Source organism: Colius striatus, chromosome 4 (genome assembly GCF_028858725.1).
Source record: "Colius striatus isolate bColStr4 chromosome 4, bColStr4.1.hap1, whole genome shotgun sequence".
Lineage (NCBI taxonomy): Eukaryota > Metazoa > Chordata > Aves > Coliiformes > Coliidae > Colius > Colius striatus.
In genome coordinates, this window is record NC_084762.1 from 4,469,282 (window position 1) to 4,490,705 (window position 21,424).

Here is a 21,424-nt window from a genome sequence, read left to right on the forward strand (position 1 = left end):
GTTGTACACTACTCTGAAGTGCACCAGGGAGCTGTTGCTGTTCTATACTGCAGTCTGGTGTGGGAAGCTATTTATAAACCATCAACAATCCACATAGAGTTGGAGTGTGGGCATGCATTTTCCTGCCATGGAATTAAGATGCAAACCAAGGACCTTGTCTTCAGATAAGCCATTCACCAAATCCTCAGTTTATGCTGGAAGCTGAAAGAGGAAAACCACTGAACGATTTGGTATCTCCTACAGCTGAAAACATGTTTGTGAAAGTGACTGAATTCTTCAGCCACTCTCTGTAATCTGTTTTATTTAGTGGCATCTTGTCTTCTCTTCAGACAAGGATCTCTTACATATGTTTCCAGTATCTCATAGCTCATTATTAATATATAGTCATTTTCTGCTGCTCACAAGGAGATGGAGATAGTCAGCAGCCTGACTATACAACCCCTATATGTAGACAATTCCTAGTGACTGCTTGAAAGACAGGACCAGTTACAGTTATTTCCAATACCTGTTAGGCATCAGTAGTGTTTGTGGTGCTCCAGAAGGCAAATGCTATCCCACTTTATCCTGAAGAACAACAGACATCAAAAGACTCTTTTGCAGATGCAGAGAAAGTGACAACTTATAATGTTCCTGTGCATTTTCTTTCTGCTCTTGTACCACCAAAGGGCTTGTAAATAAGGATAGAATGGTGAAGGCAGGTTAGTGACAACGGGTCTGAGGAGGAATTTGGATGAGAAAGAGGAGTCACCCACAGGCTGGGAGGTAACATAGCAGGCAGCAGGAGTGAAGGAGAGCAAGTGAACAAAGCACTGGGGTCGAAACTGATGACTACACAAAAGGAACCCAAGTCAGAGATTGGCTTTGAACTGTTGGGAAGAAATGTTTGATCACAGAAGAGAGAATGAAGACTCAGTGAGCCAAAGACAGGATTTGATTGTAGGCAGGAGAAGCTGGTTGTAGGAGCTGCATTTCTGACAGACCAGTAGGGAGCAATGAGGATAGGTAGAAGATGGGGAAAGGTTAAAGGTCCATTGAATGATATTGAAGATGAGAGAGTGGGATTATTATGATAGTACTTTATATGTTTAAGGACATGAAATTTTAAGATGCATTTAGGGCTTGAATATGAGGGGCCACAGGACAGATGAAGGAAGGGAAGGAAGTAGTTCAGTCATGCTGGTACACATCACCGGGGAAGGAAAAGACCAGGAGCAAAAGCTATTAATAAAAAAGAAGGTAAGTTGATGGAAAAAGCTTGTGACAGAGCCTTTCCATCTGCTTCTGGAAGTCAGTAACACTTGTGATATTTGGAGGAAGAATGGTAACAAGAAGGTTTAGGGAAGGAAATGAAAGTCTCAAAGAGGGACTGGATGGGAGCGGTGGGACTTGAGAGAGATTTGAAAAGACTCTTGGAAATAATTCAGTACAGACAGTCTCTCAGGCTCCTGAAATGCCCTTTCAAGGCATTCAGTGGTGGAAGAAGCAGAAGCATGATGTGACCTGTGGCTGGCTGTATGTCACTCAAATATAAAGGAGAGAATTACAAGTAGAGTGTAAAGAATTGACTAGAGCACCTGTGACAGCCAAAGAAGTGAGTGACCTGGAGCTGCAGGGACACTAGACATGTCAATAACTTAGAGGGTATAGCAGGATGGACAGGGAAAGGCATAGGAGAGCACTACAAGAGCAAAGGTTGGTGACCACCAGCCTTCTGACAATCAACAGCAGTTGGATAAGAAACAGTTAGGCACTTGTATTCAGTTCAATTTCTGAGCAAAGGAGAGTAACTCTGCTGTTCAAACACGCTCAGGTTCTTGGTAAGGAAGAAAATGCCACACTGATGCAATTCTGATACTTCTTTTTTTTAGAAAAGCAAAAGTGGTGAAAGTGAAGGCAGCCTGCAAAGCTGCATTTACCCAGAGACCAGGCTAAATATAGTGTCTTCTGGTATCCTAGCTCAGAGGCTGCATGGCTAATCTCTTGCTTTCCATTTTGCAGACTTTGACAAGAGTCAGTACTTGCTCAAAGTAAGCAAGAATCTGTGTTAGATTCAATCAGATGACAAGTTTGTGCATTTGTTTAGGTTCATTCCTTATTTGACCGTGCAAATTGCTTCCTTCAAGTAATCTATAGGTCAGCAGATGCCTCCTTGACTGAAATCAGCAAGTGTGAGATCCAGTAACTGTAGTACCTCGGCTACTCCAACTTGTGATTTCTGGCCCCTGAGGACACACAGGTTACTTCTAAGGAGTCTATGAAAGCAAGTCTGGAATCTGTAGATGCAAATTTGCTGTACAGAATCTGTATGTCCAGCAAGAAACGTTAAGGAATCTGTAAATTAGGAAGGAATGTCCAGCTACAGGGTAGTATTCAGTTCTTTCTCTCTCCAGATCATGGGATTGACCTAGAGAAGTATTAGAATATGCAATAGCTTCCCCTCTTCTGGAGCTTCATGAAAATTTCTCTGCTCTCCCTTCTACCCCCAAGGGTATTCCATGTTCTTTAGAAAGTCTTTGTTCAGAGGGATTAATCTGTATACAAGATCCTAAGGACATGATGTCTATCTGGGATCTCCACATTTTTCTAGAAATAGACCAGATGCCGTACTTAGAAGTGACTCAGTGTTAATAATGAGGACTCAGGCTGAAAAATAAAGAAAGGATTCACACTTGACTGCCCAAAGTAATGAGCAATTACTCCTTTTTTTTTTTTTTTTCCTTGCCAAAAGTGCTAGTTTTATCAGCATTTACCCTAGTCCTTTACAGAACTCTCTCATTTCAGCAGCTCCAAAACTAACTTTGTTAGTTTTGACACAGAATGACATGAAACAGGGAGCTGGGATTTGCTTTCAGAAAAAAAGGAGAGTTAACATAACCAATTAGTATTCTAGCACATCCTTTATCTTAAAACTCCTAGTTTGCTTTATAGGTCAGAGGGAGAAGGTTAGCAAATGTATTGTTTCACATCAAAGGATACATGGCAGATCAACCCTACAAGTTACTTTTCTATGCTTACAGTAACCTTCCCTGTTGGTTCCCTGATCTTGGTGGCAACACTGACAAAGATCCTCAATATAACAGCAGTGCCTGTTTTGTACCTACTCCTTGAGAGACCTCACATGACTGCCTATCTCAAAGGACGGGGTTTTATTCACATGTTTAAGCATCTGTTGTCTTTGCAGATGAGAGATTCTAACATGCTCCCACGGGAAGATGAAGGCCAGCAATTTCTGTCCTTCCTGGCACCTCTCACGTGGGAGCGGTCGAGTAGATGTCTTCAGCTTTTGAGTTGGGCTCTGGTGACAGTGTGAGAGTGTGTGGGATGGTTAGGGAAACAGGAAAGCTCAGAGCCCCAGATCTGGTGAATATTCTAATGGGCTCCTAAGGAAAGATTCAGGACAGACACTTCTTTCTTTCCTGGAACCTTTAGTGGGGGAGTAATCACTAGATGTTTTCAGTTTTTGAGCTAGTCTCTGGTGACAGTTTTGGGACTGTGTGGTAGCTGGGAATGCACGGGGCCCCACACTTCATGGAGCTTCTGATGCATTCCTAAGGGAAGATGAAGGCCAGCAACTCCTTTCCTTCCTGGCATCATTCAGTTCCGAAACATAGCAATCTGCAATCTGCCTGTGCTCTAGCATTGCTCCAGCTGATAGATATGGCATTGAGAGCTTGCTGTCTGCTGCTCTGTCCTGCTCACAGCCCTTTGTGAGGCAGTGACATGCTGCAGGGAGCTCTGCTTTCTGTAGCAGCTGTGGCTTACCTTTGTGGCTGCAGCCAGGACCATCTTGATGTGGCATGTTAGAATCTCCAGGACTAGGTCAGTTTAGCGAGGGCTTCTCACAGAGCATTTTGCCATAGCTGTTTCTTAGAGGAGACAGACTGTCTTGTAAAATTATGTATTCAAATGAACTCTATGTAGAAATGAACTTGTGTGGGGGAAAGGGGGGGAGAAAAGCAAACGCCTCAAAACAAAAAGCCTTCACTCTTTTTTTTCATCCTTCTTTACAAAATCCACCTTAACTTTCCTTCTGCCACTGTCAGTTCCATTACATGATGTGCATTGGCATGTTTCCTGTCCTTACAGCTATTTTCAGTGCTGAGGAAAAGTGCCTCCAGCTTTTGCAATGCTTCATTTGGTTATTGGTCAGATAATCACATGTATTTGTGAGGAATTTGAGTTTGGAACAAAGCCATTTGCTACAAAACTTTTGTGCTGACCCCTTCCTTCTCACTGCCCTCTGAAAGCACGTTTCATTTGAGGCATCTGAAGTTCCTTGGTCATGTGCTTTAGCTGCTGAGTGAAAACATAGGTGGTTTCTATACCTTTATGTTTCTGGGATCAGCTGGTGGGGGAAGGCAATGTTCGCTGTCAGCTTCTGTCTCAAGGGTTTGGAGTTTTGCTGCCTTCTTGCAAGGAGGAGACGAAAAGAAAGCTGCACTTGCCAAATTCAAAATGCTGGTTATCAGCTAATCCCATTGTTTACTATTCACACAGCTTAACAACTGCCTGTGTTTGGCATCGAGCTTGAGCTCATCTTCAGCATCCAGGACAGAACTGCCTGCTGTTTGCAGCAGCAGCTTTCCGCTGTTGTTGTCAGCAGCGATCAGCACGTTTCAAGATGCTTCAGAAAGGGAATATGTCGTTGCCTTTGCTTTGAAAAAGGAAACCTGAACTTCTAGGCAAGGTGTACAAGGCTGCTGGGCACCATACAAAGAACAGTTAGGAGGTCAGAGAGCCCTGTTTCTTCCCAAATTTTGCCCCACAATGATAGCATTCCCTGCAGTAACATACACTGATGCTGAGTGGTGTTGCTGCAGGTGGCTGCAAGAGGGCGTCTGGCTTGTGAGGACTCCTTTCAGTTCTGGTGAGCAAAGCAGGAAAACCCATGAGGGAGGAAAAAAAGGGCAAGAGTGGAAAAATAAACAGAAAGCCCTCAGACCTGGACGAGGCTTTTCCTGGGCACCAGCCTCGTGTAAGTCGAGCTGGAGTTTTGCTGGGATGCTGAGGCTGAAGCTTTTCTTGCAGCCAAATCTGGGTGGCGCTGCCTTCCAGCAGTGCCACGCTGGCACGGAGAGGACTGCTGGTGACACCTGATGGGATGCCAGGGCCACCTCTCTCTGCATCCCGGGCTGCCAAGAGGAAATATTGGCCTTTGCGTCATTAGCAACAGCTTCGTGTTGTTGAACTAGTCTTTGATCCCTTCCTCCTCTGCAAAACTGCACAGTGGGTGGTAAATTACTCCCTGGAGTTCAGCTCAGCACTCTACAGAAAGCACAGGGGAAAAGTAGGTGGTTCTGTGCTGATACTAGGAGCCTTGGAGCTTGCCTGTACCCTTGGTTTTAGCTTTGTGTTATTCCACTGACTTTGGTGGCAGCAGCTCTCATTTCCACAGATGTAAATGAGCACAGTCTGTGTTTCTTTCCTCACATCTGCTGATGGGGTCATTCAATAAGCATGAACCCAAATGCCACTGTGCTTCTCCTTAAACCTGTACTCACTGGGGGATAAAACAAGTCTGGTCAGTCCACAGTGGCTGCAACAAAAGGTGATGCTGGCAGCTGAGTGGGCTTAGTGTTGGGAGAGTGAGGAGTATTTTAATGTGTGCTTCATGATGAAACCAGCAGCAAAACAGAGGAGAATCCAGGCTCTCTGTAGTAATAAATGAAAACTGAGGAATAACTGAATAGCAAATCAGCTAGTTAAAGGCAGGGACCTGAAGTTCACACCAGGATAGGAGGGACTAAGGTTGACAGGTTAAAATGACAATCATTCCCAGTTTCCTTTCTTACTCTTACCCTTTTCTCACTCTGCATTCCGTTGGGATATAAGCTTCCAAGCTCAAAACTAACATTATTTTGGGGCACTCTAAGAGGAAAGAAGTTTAGCTTTGTTTTTGACTGGACAACAGAAAAAGATACTTTTTCCACATAAAAGGCTGTAAGTATTGTAATCTGCTCACCAGCTTAGAGCTGAGGCAATCTTGATGCTGTGCTGGAAGAAAGGCTTTGCTGAGAATCCCAATGACTGGATGAAACTGCTGTCTGCTGAAAACGTCTACTTCAATCTCCCTAGCTGGAGCTCGGATGTGGCACATGACCACAGCACATGCTGAGGGTGCTTTGAACTGCCTTTTTTGTCCTTCTTTTGCCTTTTTTTTCCTTTGAACTGTAAAGCATGCAGTTCAAGAAGGCCAAGTATCACGTGTGAGTGTTGCTGACTGTACAGCACAGGGAAGGTCTGTGCTGAATGAAGCTGGACCTCTGTGGTCCCTTGCAGACATTTAGTAACAACCTCAAGCAGAGCATCTTTGCTTTCCACAGTAGTGTTTCTAGTTCAGCAAATGCATATTCTTCTCCAGGAGGAGGGGAATAGCTGTACACCCTAACAGCTCTTTTAGAGTAAGTGAGTATTTAACTTCTTAAAGCATAAAAGTTAGGCTGTGTATGTTTTCAGGGAGCCTTGTGCAAGGCAGAGGAGCTGCTCTAAAGACAGCGCCATGGGATAATGACTTCCAGGCTGTCCAAAGTTACATTCCTTCAAGTTTCTCCATCAGAGCATCAATAAAGGCTCTCTGAGCCACCTGGGCTGCATCTGTACTATGTGGGGGGTGAAGCTGTGGTGCACCCCAGAGCCCCACTCTCCTATCTCTCCAGATGAGGTTTGCTGTTCCCTCAGTGCAGTGTGATGGGGTGTGTGTGTGCACACATGCACAACGGGCAGAGATGACCTGTGGCAAGTAGCAAGGGTTGGATGGTGCAGGAGATGGTTTCCATGAGTACAACAAAAGTAAATTAGGAGAGGTCCTGCAAAGGACTAGAAGGGCTCCAGCCCAGGACAGCTCCTAAGTAGAGACCTGAAGCTGGTGGTGGGATTTGGCAGTGCAGCATTGCCTTGCTTTGCTGGAAACCTGATGCAGAGGAGGTGTTCTTGAGCAGAGTGAAATTGATGCTTGAAGTATTGAACACATCTGATTTGTACCTTCATGAGAGAGGAGCTTGTTTCCCAAGAATATAAAAGTTGAGACACTGGTGTAGGTTACTGAAAACATTATCTGTGGGGAGTAATCAGTTGATTACAACAGCAGCAAAAAGTTAAACTGCATGGCATTAAAACCCCAAATCTGTTTTTTCCACAAAACTAGTTTTTGTAGCTCAGTGACTCCACAGAACTCACAGCTATGCAGGACTTGCATGAGCCACTCAGTACTGACTCCAACTTGCAGAAGAGAGAGCGTAACAGGTAATTAGCAAGCCTCATACAGTGGGGAGAAGCTGACAAGCTCTGAGAACAAAAGCCCCTCTTTAGGTCTGCAACAGAAGCCTCGCACTTCAGTGTGCAGGGACCTTGGATACATACAGTCAACAGCAAATGAGATCTTGTTTACTCTTTGGTCTTCTGTTCTAGAGATATAGCAAAAATATGAAGTAATGCCAGAAACACCATGTGGAAACATGTAGGAGAATATAGATTTCAGTGAGCTCTTTGAACTGACTCAGTAGTGCAACGGGCTGTGCATCTTTAAATGATGGGCTTGAGGATGAATGTTGCAAATCTGAAGCTGGCCACGTACAGGCTCTTAAAAATTTATTTGAAGTGTCTTTCTGCACTGGAGAAAAAAAGCCCTCTGTTCTGTGTAATTGGTCTCACTGAGTGTGCCTTCTCTTCCAATGAGCCTCGATGGTTAGCTCTGCATTTAGGCCATAGAGGGATGTTTGGCAGGCAAAAAAAAAAAACAGTTGAAGTAATGAAAAATATCATGAGAACTACAGGAAGAAAGTAGGAGGTCAAGGGGGAAAGTGGCCTTAAAGGACTGGAAAGAGGAAACAGCAAACAGCCTCCAGGAAGCTGGTGTACAATTTTTTCCAAACTCTTTTGCTTTTCAACTGTAGATCATCACTGTGCAAGTGCAGCTATGTCAGGAGCAGCAGTTTAGAGTGGCCATGTTACCTTTGGGTATCATTTCCTTAAAGGAGAATATACAGCTAAGGCTATTGCTTTAAAACAAGACTTTAAAAAGTGCCTTGGTGAAGCAAGGAGGGATTTTATCTTCTGAATTCCCTGTATTTATTTTTGTATGTGTGCCTGCATGTGTGTGTGTGTATGTGTGTATATATATATATATATGTATATATATATAATAATTATAAGATGCTGAATGGCCTTACATGGGTTGTTTTTTCCATGTGGAGCCATTACCCCTTGTCCTATCACTCCAGGCCCTTGTAAAAAGTCCCTCTCCAGCTTTCTTGTCGGCCCCTTTGGGGACTAGAAGGCTGATAGAAGGTCTTCCCAGAGCCTTCTCTTCTCTGGGCTAAACAGCTACATCTCTCTCAATCTGTCCTCACAGGAGAGAGGCTCCAACCCTCTGATCATCTTTAGCCTTCTCTGGACTTGCTCCAACAGCTCCATGTCCTTATGTTGGATTCTCTCTGGACTGGACGTGTGTGTGAAATCATGGACTTGAGTGTGAAATCATGGTGTTAACCACTCTTCAGTTAGAAGCCACATTTAAGTTGTAGGTTGCTTATTCTGTGATTAAGCCTCTACCTAAAACAGAGTGAATTGGAAGCTTGAGTAAATCCAGTATATTTCTAGCATGCTGCTTGGTATCTGTAGCTGGAACTGCTGTCTCTTAGACATTAATGATAAAGCATACACCTGTCAGCCTCATCCCCAAACCCAGGGCCCTAGGTGGCTTTGGCAACTGGCTTAAACTAAGATGAAGGCACACAGAATGAGCAGAGAGACAGTGCACAAGAACTGTGGTTGCAGCTGCCTCTGAGTTTCTGCTGCCCTCAGCAGATTCATGCAGAACCAGCTGAAAGACCCCACAGAGGCCTCATGCTTCTTCTAGTTGAGCAGATGCAGGGATTGAATATGCCTCTGTTTGCACAAAGTTCCATCCTTCTCCAGGAGCAGCCCACTAGCCTCCTGGACAAATCAGTCTTTGTCACCTGGCTCTCATCCTGTTCTTTTTTTCCCCCACTATGCAGACTGCCAGGGGCTGCATGTCCATCCAAGCACAGGGATTTGTGCCCGTTTCTTCCCCTTCCCTGGGAATGCTTTGGGCTACACTACAGCTGTGGCCTGGAGAAGGACCATCCTCAGGAGATGCCAGGCAAGGGCTGGACTCAGGCTCAGATCTCCAGGTCACGTCTAGCACCCTGTGTTCCATTGCTGCCATATATCAGAGGAAACTCCTGGGGCTGCCCCAGTTTGAATGGAGTGGAACAGGCGTGCACAGCCACCTATGTTAACAGCATGAGCACTGAGATCACTGGGCAGCCTCAGATCTACCTAAAAAGCAGGTTTCTTGTGTTTTGTTCCCTACCCCCAGCCCTCAAATATCTTTTCCAGTTCCTACTTCCAATGTTTTAGTGGCCAGAGTTTATCTAACCATGTGCATCTGTGGGACAAACATGGTCTCATCTGAAGTGGGTAACTCTTGTGTTGAACAGCTCTTCAGAACTCCAGATGTTCTATGCTGACTGAATGGATGCAGTGCATTGTCTTGCCCCTTTCCTGGCTGTTCAGCTTCTTGGTGTTAGGCAATTCTTGCAGGAATGGCATGCTTCAAGGAAATTGGTGGAGGAGAGGGATTTCACACATTCCTTCACTGGTGAACAATGTGTCCTGTGCAGCTGGGTGCCTGTCCACTGCCCCTGTGGGCTATTTTGTCAAAATGTTGAGAGATCAGTAGCAGACGTTCTGCTCCTTCTTGCCTTGTTTGCTTTTCACCCAGTGAGGGTAAGAGGGAGAAGTGTCCAACACTGGTTGTCTCCTGTGAAGGAATACAGGCATAGCACAGCAACTCTGAATTCAAGTGAAGCACTGAAGGGAAGGGATCTGGGCTCCTTAGGGATGCTATATGGTGTCCAAGAGTGACATGGAAGTCACTAAACTGTCCTGTCACCTCCCCATCTGCTCCACAAGCCAGCTGATCACAGCAGCTGCCTGTATGAACACTTGGCTCTGCATTACAATGTTAATTCCTTCTCCATCCTTCACCACTGGTCTGTGCCAGGTACATCGTAGGAAGCTCTCCTATGTGACTTCCTGGGATCCCCTAAGATCTGTGTGTCCTCAGCAGCAAAGCCAGCTCATTTCCCTTCTTGTTGCTCAGCTGTTGAAGTGAAATAGCAGCAAACAGGAATCAGACTCTTCCTCTCTTAACAGAAATAACTTTTTTCTCCCTCTCCCCGAATGAAGGAGGCTTTGTTCTCTCTGTGTAATCCTATCTCTCTTCCACTTCTGGTGGAATCTTCTGTTGGGGACAAACCTGTTGTATGCCTGGAGGGGTGGGGGGAAGGAAAGGAAGCAGAAAGGAGATATGATTTATACATGTCTTTTGTTTTTGTTTCGGTAAGCCTTGTTTGAAAGTCACTCCAAGCTCACAGGCTCAATGTGTTTATTTTGGAGAGAACATGTTCCCTATTAAGCTACAGTGGTAATTGTATGTACTATGTTTTTTTAAGTGGATAAGTTATCCACAAGTCCCAGATGATGGTATGTCTTGCAAAGAAGATGCTGGAATGAGCCAAGATTGCCTTACAGAGTGAGAGAGTGTCACTGGAGGGTGAACAAAATGGAAACGTTTGCTCGTGGGAAAGAAACAATCATTTGACCATTGTCTTCCATCCACCTCTTCTTACTGCAGCTTTGAGCCCTTGTCAAGTACTTGTTACAAGCTTTCTTTTGAGACTTGAATGCATTTATTTTGCTCACCATCTGTGGCAGGGAGAGGGAGGAAAGGTGAGGCGATGTGCCTGCGTGTAGTGGGGCCAGCGCCTCACCTGTGACCTCTGACTACCCACATCCCAACCCCTCTGCACGCTGATGCCACCCTGTCCTGAGGCTCCCACCCCAGGTAATGCTCAGGTGCTGCCTCACCTCTTGGGCTCTTCTGGGGTGGTTGAATTTGGGGTGCTGAAATGATGGTGTTGATTGAAAAGCATGAGGCGAGGAGCTGTGCTCGGACCTGTTGCTGGTGTTAAGTGTCCACTTCGTGGGGCTGTGCAACTGGTGAAGGCAATGGTGAAGTGGTGTTACAGATGGAGAGGGCTAGGCAGGGCTTCTCCTTCTAGTCTGTTGGATTCTTTTTGTTTGTTTTGTTTGTTTTTTCCTGCAGAAATATCGAGTTTTGAGAGTGTGCATCTGGTGTCTCTCCAGGCTGTCACTTCTTGGGAGTTTCCATTTTCATTCTGGGAATGATTGTTCTTTAAATCCTGCTCCTTGTCCTTGTTTTTGGTGACTCTTGCATCCCTCCCCACTGCCTTCTCTTTACCTCCTTCTGACAAACTGCAGTACAGCTTGCTTTGGCTAAGAGAAATAGGGCTAGACAGGATTGGGCAAAGCTCCCGACCTGTCACACAAAGGGCAGTGAGGAGGAAATGTGGCCACAGCTGAGTCTATTTTGGAGGCAGCCCACTTGTGCCCTGCCCTTTGCCCGTGCCGTGCCACAGGCTCCAGCTGTGCTGGGGAGACCAGGGGCTGGTCCTCACGGAGGAAGGAAGAGCCTGGAAATCCCCAGTGCAAAAGAGCAAACGTGTCATTTTATTTCAACCTGGGACGTGCAAGCTATGTGGTGGGGTTTTCTTCTTCTCCATTTTATTTAGAGCAGAACAGAATCTCGAGATCCAAGTTAAAAAACAACAAACCCAAGCCACCAACCCAAACATTTGCATTCCTTTCGTTTTCACACATATGTCATGATTTGGATACTCCTGCTGATCGAAAATAGTGGTTTTGAATGCTCACAAGCTGAGGAAAGCCAGTAACAATTGTGATGGGAGGACTGGGTTTCCCAGAGCCATGCCCTCCTCGGGGCTTTGGCTTGCCCTTGCCTCCCCCCTCCCATCCGTGTTGTGAAAGGGGGGCAGATGCTTCCCGGAGCTGACGATGTTATTCGACAGCTGCAAATCACCTCGTAAATCCCTCCTCCTCGGGGCAGCGAGCTCGGGGATGGAGCAGAGGGGAGCGTGCGGGTTGGTTTTGCTTTCGCCGTGCGTTGCGCAGGCTGAGGCGTGCCGGCGGCTCCCGGCTCGGGGTGCTGCTGATGTTCCCGGCTGGGGAACCACGCTCCCTACGTAGACAGGACGCTTGGGGCCGCGGCTGTTCCTCCTCCTGCCTCAGAGGAGCCGGGGAGATCGCGGTCACCGCTGACAGCGCTTAGTCACCAGCCCTACGCATTTACAGAGATCTCTGGGAATACAGCTGAAACACAAACCGCCTTTCCTCTTTTGGTTTTTCTCCTGCAACGCTTAAAAGTCCCTCGGTGCTTCACCCTCCCTCGTAACACTCCCACAGCTCCTCTGCCAGCATCTCCCTTCAAACCACAGCCAAGCAATTACCGCCGCAGCTCCCAGGGCGCCGGCTCCCCGAGGACGGTCCCGGGGAGACCTCCCTGCTTGCCTCCCGGTGCTTTACTGACGATGCCACGCTGGGAAATCCCACGTGGCTGCTTTGCAGGGCTAAACCAGCTGAGCACTCCGTCAGCCTTTGGCTGAAAGGTACCACACACTCCCTCTGTGTGTGTGTATAAACGTGAGCGTATAGAAAAGATATGACTATTTAGCAGTAAGCCCTCATTAAGGGCAATGGGATTTGTGTGGCTTACAGCCCCATGGAAGCTATTCAGTAGCTTACTCCTAATTTGCAAATCTTTGAAGCCGATAGGCATACCTGGTGATTAAGGTTTGTGGGGTTTGTTTTGGTTTGGGTGGGTTTTTTTTGCAGTAATCCTGTGCAGAGAAAGCAGAGGCCTCTCCATGGCTTTCATGAAAAGGCTGCAGAACGAGTCCTGTCATTCACGGGACAAAAATAATGTGCTCTGTTGAAACAACGTTAGTTCTGTGACACAAGCTGACAAAAGGCAGGGAAAATTAAAGGGACCCTGTCAAAGCAGGTCTAAAAATAGCTGCAGCCAGCTGTGTTTTGGTGAGTGGGCCCACACGCTCACGTGGTATGCTCCCTCTGCTCTGCCAGTTCTGTCTTGGGTTGGGTTTTTTTCCCCCTCCTGAAACGAGTTTGCACAACATTTGAGCTTTGCCATCTGGTTGCTCAGCGTATGAAATGACCCTGTCCGGGGAGAAAGGGCCTGGCTTTGGCATGAGAGACTGACTCCCGCACTACAGCACACCCCTCCCTCTCTGAGGAGGGTAAAAAGTTGCTTACTGGGGATTTGGCATCTGAAAAAGGTGGTGTAGCAACACTGCTGGGCATCATCCTCTAATATGGTGTGATGGTGGCAGCACAGGGCCTCATCCGTGCTCCTTATGCAGGGCAGGTTGTCTTCATCATGGCTCTGTGCTCCTAGGTGAGAGTGGGCTCCTGTGACTGGGGAGTTTCTATGGGTCTGGGAGAAGGCTGGAGCTAGGGTTACTTGGCACACTGTACCCTGTCCCTGGTGGCCCCCTGGCAGCTGTCCTCTATGCTAGACCACAGCATGCTGCATGAGTGCAGGCTTTGCTAAGAAGCCCCAAAATAGAGTGCCCCCCCCCCCCCATCTTCTCCTCCTACCTCCTGGGGTTTTGGAGGCATCTCTCTTGCCTGCAGAGTGGTGTAACCCACCTCCCTACAACCACCCATGAGAGGTGCTCATAAGACAGCTTCTGTTTGTAGGACAGGCTTACTTTGAGCCTGGGATTCCCCCTTGGAGCTGCCAAAAATACCCTGCAGTATAAACAGATACAGCTCTGCCAACTTGCACCTTGCTGGCCCTTGCTTTACACGTCTCAGGAAACTGATGTAGGCTTTATATCTCTGTAATCATTCCCCTTGCCCCGTCTTCCTCCTGGGCACACAAAAAGATGCATAAAACATGCCCAGAAACTGTGTGTGTGGTGCAGCTGCTTTGAAGAGCAGAAGTGGGTTTCAGTTAGCTTCCTCGTCTGAAGCAGAGATGGCAGATGGAGAGCTGGGTATTTCTCAGTGCTGTTTACGTGTGTGCTGAATTTCCCCAAGTCCTTTTAGTTGGAAATGGCAATAAATAACTCCTGGAGAATTCCCTGCTGCAGAAACCTCAGTAAAATACCTTTGCCCTATCCCTAGGAGGAGCTGCCCTTTTTGCCCTTCCCTCCCCCTCATACCCACCAACTTTCCTGCTGCCCCTTCTGCCTTCTTGAGGTTGCTCTGTTGATGGCAGTAGGAGGCTGAGCACCTCCTTCTCCCTCAGGCAGAAGATGCAAAAGCAAAAATATCTGTGGACCTTCTATGCCAGGGAAAGGAAAGAACTTGTGTGGAGAATGTGTGCAGCAATGGAACACCTCTCCCCTTGCTTTTGCAGCAGGAGCTGGCTGCAGGGTAGAGGTGCTCTTTCACCATCACTTCTTTTCTTTTCCAGGTGTGATTTTTATACTGATCCAAAATAACATCCCCAAATTGCACATTCCTTGACCAAAGTAATGATAAAAATAAAAATGGCCTCAAATCCTCCTCCCAGTGTGCTTTGGGGTAACTAAATCATCTCCATCCTGCTCTTTCTTGAGGGTATAGGAAGGGATGATACCTATTGACCGATTGTACCTCATTTCAAAGCCACCTTTGCTTCAGTTTTCAGTCAGTGAAGTTAAACAGCTTAACTGAAGCAAACTGAATCTGTAAATATGATCAGATTACTTTTTGGTATTGACATTCCATTTTTGATGTTATTTCCAAACTAAAACGTCAGTGAAACTTGATGTCTTGGCATGACTTTTGGTCTCTGATTTTGCTGAAAAGCTGTTTTCCAAGGGAATTTGTGGTCTTTCCGTGGTGATTTTCCTTTACAGGATCCTTACTGCTTCACTTACCTCCCACAACTAGGTGATTTGTGTACTTTGCCATAACAATATAATATGGTTGATTACAATTGAGGCAGGTAGTAAGATATTTATACTGATGTTTGCATTCTAGCAGTTGAATCATTTGTTCTAGAGCATTCTTCCTTGGCTCTTCAGTAAAGGACAGCAGTGTCCAAGGATAAAGAGAACATCTGCCACCAGAGGAAACATGGAAGGTCTTCAGAATATCAGATAGCCTCTGATGTTCTTCCAGGTGTAAGGGGAGGGGGTGAAGGAAGAAACGCTTTCTTTTGATCTTGTTCCTGACACTGAAGTGGCAATGAAGTTCACAAGGACTTCTAATCTTAAGGAGAAATGAAACTTTCAAGATGTTCTTCTGAAAACAGTTAAATGGAAGACACCCAGTGTGTGGCCTTTCGCATCCCTCGATCTGATGCTGGGCAAGAAAGAGCAGGAGGAGGAAAATCTGAAGTACTTTTGTCTTGGAGTCATCAAATTGTCCACTGATCATCAGCATGAATTCATTACTTGTCTGAAAAATCAGAGGTCAGAGCAAGCACTGCAGAAACTGCCTGTAAAATGTCTACAGAAATCTCCTTAAATGCTTCCAACTTTTCTGTTTATTTTTGGAAAATGGGTTTGCTGGGGATTGTGCTGTGGAACCTAACAAAAAAAGAGGAGAGGGTAGCAAAACCCCAAGGAATTATCAGAGTAGTCTCAAAAAGGCAGCTTCTGAGTTCATCACAAAAACAAGTGTGGTTCCCTCCACCCCCCCAAATGGAGTTAATCATTCAAATGCAGCAAGATTTCTGTGTTCAATCAAGGCTAATCACCACAGCTTGAATTTTGAATATTGAATGGTTGTGGAGTCTGCTTACAAATCATCTGTGTAATTTTTGTTATGTAGATTAAGTTATTTGATGAATTATGTCAGACAACACATATGTCTAAAAGTTGGGGTCTGCTGGTGGACAACCTGCAAACAGAGGAAGAGATGAGTGGGAGGGAATACGTGGGAGAATTCCCACTGACTACCTTATGCACTTCTGAGCTTGATTCCAAGATCTATAGGTTTCAATTCTTCAGCAATACCTGTTGATGTAAGAGTGAGGTTTTTACTGGGCAATCTTTATGAAGGAACCATCTCCCTTTGAAGTTAAGGCATCAGGTCATCCAATCTGAAACACAAAATAACCCCCAAATAAGCTGACACAAGCCCAAGGGATTGTGGCTTCCCCCCTCTTTTCTGATTAATAGGATTTTCAGCTGTCAACCTAAGCAAGTACTTATTATCAGCCCACATATTTGGGCTGTCAAAGTCACCCTATTGTTCTAATGAAGAATTAGGTATGGATAACAATTGGGATAAACAATCTTGTCTTGTATTACAGGTTTGTTTAACAAGTGCAGGCACTGTAGTGCCAGATCTCCCTGCTGGATGGAGGAGCTGGAGGCTTCAATCATAAAAGAGAAACTTGCAATTTCAGCCTCCTGCTGCCCCAGCCACTTTCTTGAATGAGACTCACTCACACCACTGGGCAGCTTGGTGTGCTATGTTCTTCCAAAAAGTCTCACATAGCAAATTGTAGGCTTCATTTTCAGGCTGTTGAAGCCCAGAGAGATGGCTCCTAATTATTTCAACTGATGCTGAAGCAGGGATGTTATTGCACCTAACAGGAAAGTGAGAAAGTTCTGTGGAGCCTGTACCAGCTTCCAAAAAGTAAATGGTTCTGCATATGGCGAGGAAGGCTTCCTACATAAGGGGTGTTTGTCTGCAAAGCTTGTTTACCACCACAAGTCAGCAAAATCCAAAAGTTAATGAGCTCAAATAAGAAAAAAAACCCCAAACCCCCACAAGCAAACAGAAACGAAACAAAAAACCCAAACACCAGAATCCCCACCACCCTCAAAAACAACCAGCCACAGGGTAGTTGCCTGGATAACAAGGATATGCAGAACTGCACCAGTGCATGTTAGCCAAATTCAGAGATGAATGCATGTGTGGCTGAAGGAATCCCCAAATATTGCAGACTAGGAAGAGATCTGGTCACACAACTCCACATGCGACCACTTCTTCATTTGTACATGAGTTGTGTTTCCCCAGGGGAAGGGCAGCAAGCTAGCTGAACTGAAACTTGCTTAGTTGCCTTCTTGTCCACAAAACCACTCATCTGACTGATGTAAAGTTTCCAGGTTTGTCACCCCCAGCTGCTTCTTGTGCTGGGATAAGATGACCAGAAAGCTGGTGGTGCAGTGCTTGGACTGCCCTGTCTCAGTAATCCCCATTGAGGGCCCAGTGCATGTACAAAGTGTGAAGGGGCAGAGGAAAGGGAAAGTGGAAAGGGAAAGGATTGTTTGATGAAATTTATATCCTCTGCAGTACCTGCAGCTCTGCTTGATCTTCCCTTATACTGGGACCTATCTGTCATCTGTGGGATTTATTTCTTGTGGAAGGATGGTTTGGGTAACATGAGGCACTTCATGCATTTACATGAGGAAAACAAATGCTTTTCAGTGCATCATCTCCATCTTTAGAGAGACTGCAGACACATCTGGACATGGTCCTGGGCAACCACCTCTGGATGACCCTGCTTGAGCAGGGGAGCTTGACCAGATGATTTCAACAGGTCTTTTCCCACCTCAACCACACTGGTATGATCCACCTTCAATGTTTTTACTGAAAGCTTGCAAGGGGTCTGTGCCAGCCTTTGGAAATGGTGGATGCCAGTTTCCAATAGCTTCATAGTGGCAAGAAAGAATGAAAGAATGTCAGAGCCTTTTCAGTGCCTCAGGGTAATGAAAAGTGAATTCCCTTTGTTTTAGACTAATGCTGTAGTAATTGTGTGTGTGTGCTTTCTCTATTGATAAATGTCTCCCTAACTCTGGCTGCAACTTCTCAGAACAGGAATTTTGAGGGGAAAAAAGACTGAATGTCTAGCAGCACAACTAAACTAAGCAAACACCCCACCCTTAATGCAGCCTTTTCCAACCCCAAACTTGGAACACAAAAGGGGAAAACGTGCCAGAATCCGCTTTAAAAAGTGGTTTTAATGCCTTTAAAAGCTTTCCTTTCTCTGCAATTTCACCCACTCCAAAGCAACTACTGGAAGAACGGGGCTTTGGCTTTTCTTTAGAGCTCTTTTTTGATATCAGGTACTGTCTGTCTAGGGCTTCTCTGACCTTTGGAATGCACATGGTGTTTGTTAAGTTAAAGATATGATGTCAGCCCCCTTACATCTGACAAGAGTGATACCTGAGGTAGGTTATTAACGGGTACTTGCTGGTATCAGGTGCTTCTGTGTTTGCTGCTGAACAAACTGCTGAAGGCCTGGGAGATGTGAGAGTCGGCTTTGGGGCAGGCGACATAATAAGCTGAGAACTAGTTGGAGAAAATATCTGAAGTGTGGATGAAAAGCTGAGCCCTTGCTTTGAAAAGTTGAAAGCAGAGCATTCTTGGTTCTCACAGTTTTGCAGAGAAGTGGGCTTTTGCAGAAGCCTACAACTGCAGCATCCCCAGCTCTCCTGCAAGCCTGTGTATTGCCCATTTCCTTCTCTTTTTGGAAATGAAAGCTGATCTGTCACTTAATGGTATCAGAGAGTTTGGTGACATCTTTGGGCAAGCATGAGCTGTGGCAGCAGGGAACAGTGTCGTGATGTGACTAACAGAAAGGGAAGTACCGGGACTTAGTGTCTTGCGTGGCATATGAGCAGTTCCTTCAGAGATGCTCTTTCCATAAGGGTGAACATCAGCATTGCTAGCAGTTGGCTTTTTCTTCTCTGGTTGTAATCAGCACTGGAGGCAAGACTCAAAACCTGTATTCACAGCTGACTATACCTACAAGCCTGCCATGCAATAGATGTGCAGGCTTGAAAACAAAATTCAAGGAGCAATTGTTCTTGTTACAAAACAATTTTATGATGATTCGGGTATTTTACTGAAGGGATGATGTGTTATTTCCTAAGCTGGGGAGGGAGGGGAGGAAATCTGTTGCTATTTCGTTTCTCCTGGAAATGAAATGTAGAGTTTTTCACCTGGCAGATCAATAGCTTTTCAACATCTTGCTTTTTCTTTGCGTTTTCCAAATGACTGCTTGTTGTTTGGAAGCGTAACAGAAATAAGACAGAAAATGACTGCAGGAAAATTTGAAGTGAAGGCTTTTATTTAAGCAACTGTAATACCCAAAGAAGTGATGAAATCTGAGTGTTTTCCTCCTTTTTTCCTTTGCAGTGAACAATGCTGTATTACTGCACAACACCCTTGGTTTGGGGATGTTGGGCTGAGCAGGCCCTTTTCTGATGGGAGACAAATAGCTGGAGTCAGTGTCTCCAGAAGCACTTTCCACAGTGGTCTTTCCAAACCATTCAATACAGATGTCCCCAGTTTTTGCTAGGTGCTTGCCACTGAATGCTTTGGTGATGGTTTTACAGGATCATCTGAGTGCATGCAAAGAGATCCCAGTAACACTGAAGTGTTGATACAAAAGTAGGATTTACTTGTGTCTGCAGCAAGGTCTCCAGGAAAGTCTGAGCTCTGTTTAGAGGGAGGAAGAGAATCTGAGTTGTTCAAGCAGTAAATATGGCAATTGTCTTCTTAAAACTTCTTAAATCTGCCAGTGAGCTTGATCATTTTAGCTAAGGAGAGCTACCTACATGTTTTTTTCTTTACCTTCTTTCTCCTTCTGTGTGGCTTCGCACCTCTAACCTGAAACATTCATTTGCCTCCCTGGGGCAGAGCAGGGCTCAGATTGTCTGTTAGTGCACCTATCCTCAGCTTAGAGCCACAGCCAGCTTGTAGATATCTGGCATTTGCAGCCCCCTCTGATGTTATTTGGTTTTCTTTTAAAACATCTGAAAAGCCACAGGTTTTGCCCATCTCTGGGAAGTACTCTCCCGAAGCTGCAAAGGAGGGGGAGGAGGCTGTTGGGGTGGGAAAAGCAGTGGGTCTGAACTTCTCAGATATCTGGTGAGTGGTTTTGAGGACTCAAAAGGGAGCTGATTTAAGAAGCAATGGTTTCTAGCTGATTGTAGGCCACTTTGGCTGTGTAAGGCTCATCAGGCAAGACCCGAAGCATTCCAAGTCACTGTAGTTTGTATTTCCAGTCTTGGCTATGTTTTATACTATCCATTACCCTGAATGTTGCCTTTCATTCAGGACAAGTTGTCTTTTCAGCAGTGTTTAAATGTATTCTTAATGTGAATTACCATGTTTTATGGTACAACATCAGAAGAAGAAAGAGAGGCTTTAAGAAAGCTTTTTGCTGGTGGTAAATTATATCCAAGTTTCTGTGATAAGCTGTAATAGCTCTTCAGAGCAGATGTATTTTATCAATTTAAGAACACAGAGTGAGAAAACATGTACTGCATTCAGGCTTTCAGAAATTTATTTTCATGGTAGTGTGTACACAGTCAACAATAAATCTGTAGAAACTATGATTGTCTTTCAGTTAAACATGATGCAGCTTGCACCGTGTCTGTTATTTACATATAGGATGACAGAGGCACTTTTCAAGCTATGTGTTGCTGCTTAATGCGAGGCTGAAATGATGGGCTGTTGTCTCGGGTTCTGTCAAGGCAAAAGGCATGCTCTAAGGCAGATAACATACCCACATGCAGTTTTACAGACCCACAGTACCTGGGAGAAACCTCTGCAATACAGTTTCCCAGCCCGGGAGCCTTCTCGGCTGCTGCGGTTGATGCTACACATGGTGTGAGACATGTCACTGACACCACCTTCCTCCTCTTCATTCTCCTTCCTTCCAAATGTCTCTGCTCCCAGCCTGAATGAGAGAGGCTGGTATTAGCTGCCAGCTTGGGCTGTGCTGGATCCACAGCCACATCCCTCGTGCCAGCGAGGTGTGCGCATCTTGCCTTGCTCAGAGGGACAGCTCTGAGTGGTGCTAAGGCTGTAGGTGGTGTGGGAAATGCCAGCTAGCTTCACCTGTGAAAAATCAACACAGTTTCAGTCTCCCAGGTGCTCTGTGGCAGCTCACCTTTGTCTGAGGTGCTTCAGAGGAAGTAGATCCACTTTGTCTGGTGTGATATGGTAGATGTGCAACACAGGTCCCTCCCTTGCCTTGTCATCTTCCTCTCTTTCACAGCAGTGCCAGTCTGTAAGCGAGGTGGTTCTATGTGCCCCAGCTGTACAAGCTGCTCAACTCTGACAACCAACGGTTTTCATGCCTCTTTCTTTCCTTGAGAAGTGAGTATTTTGAGGAGAAAGCTGCTCAGTTTTGCACAGATTTGTATCTGATTTTCAACTGAGCTGTGCAAACAGTCACCAAAATGTTCCTGACTTGTTTGCCTGCTTTTTTTGTTAAGAATAAGGGAAGGTTTTGCTAAATGCAGGACTGATTTCCATACCTCTGTAGAACACAGGGCGCTGCTAGATTGATGCAGAGGCCTCGAATCCCTAAGACCTTGCCAGTATAGACTTTGTGACTTCTGTGAAGAAAAGGTTTTCCAGCACTACTGTCAAACTGGTTGGCTAGAATTAGAGAATTAAGTGAACAGAAAAGCAGCTACTTGAATCTTATTGTTTCTTAGCATGGTTTTCCTAAGGAAGCAAGTCTTACGCAATCATGTTGTCTGTCTGCCCTTGACCTCTCGGGTTTTGAGTCCCTTGGTCGTTTGAGAGGGCGTCT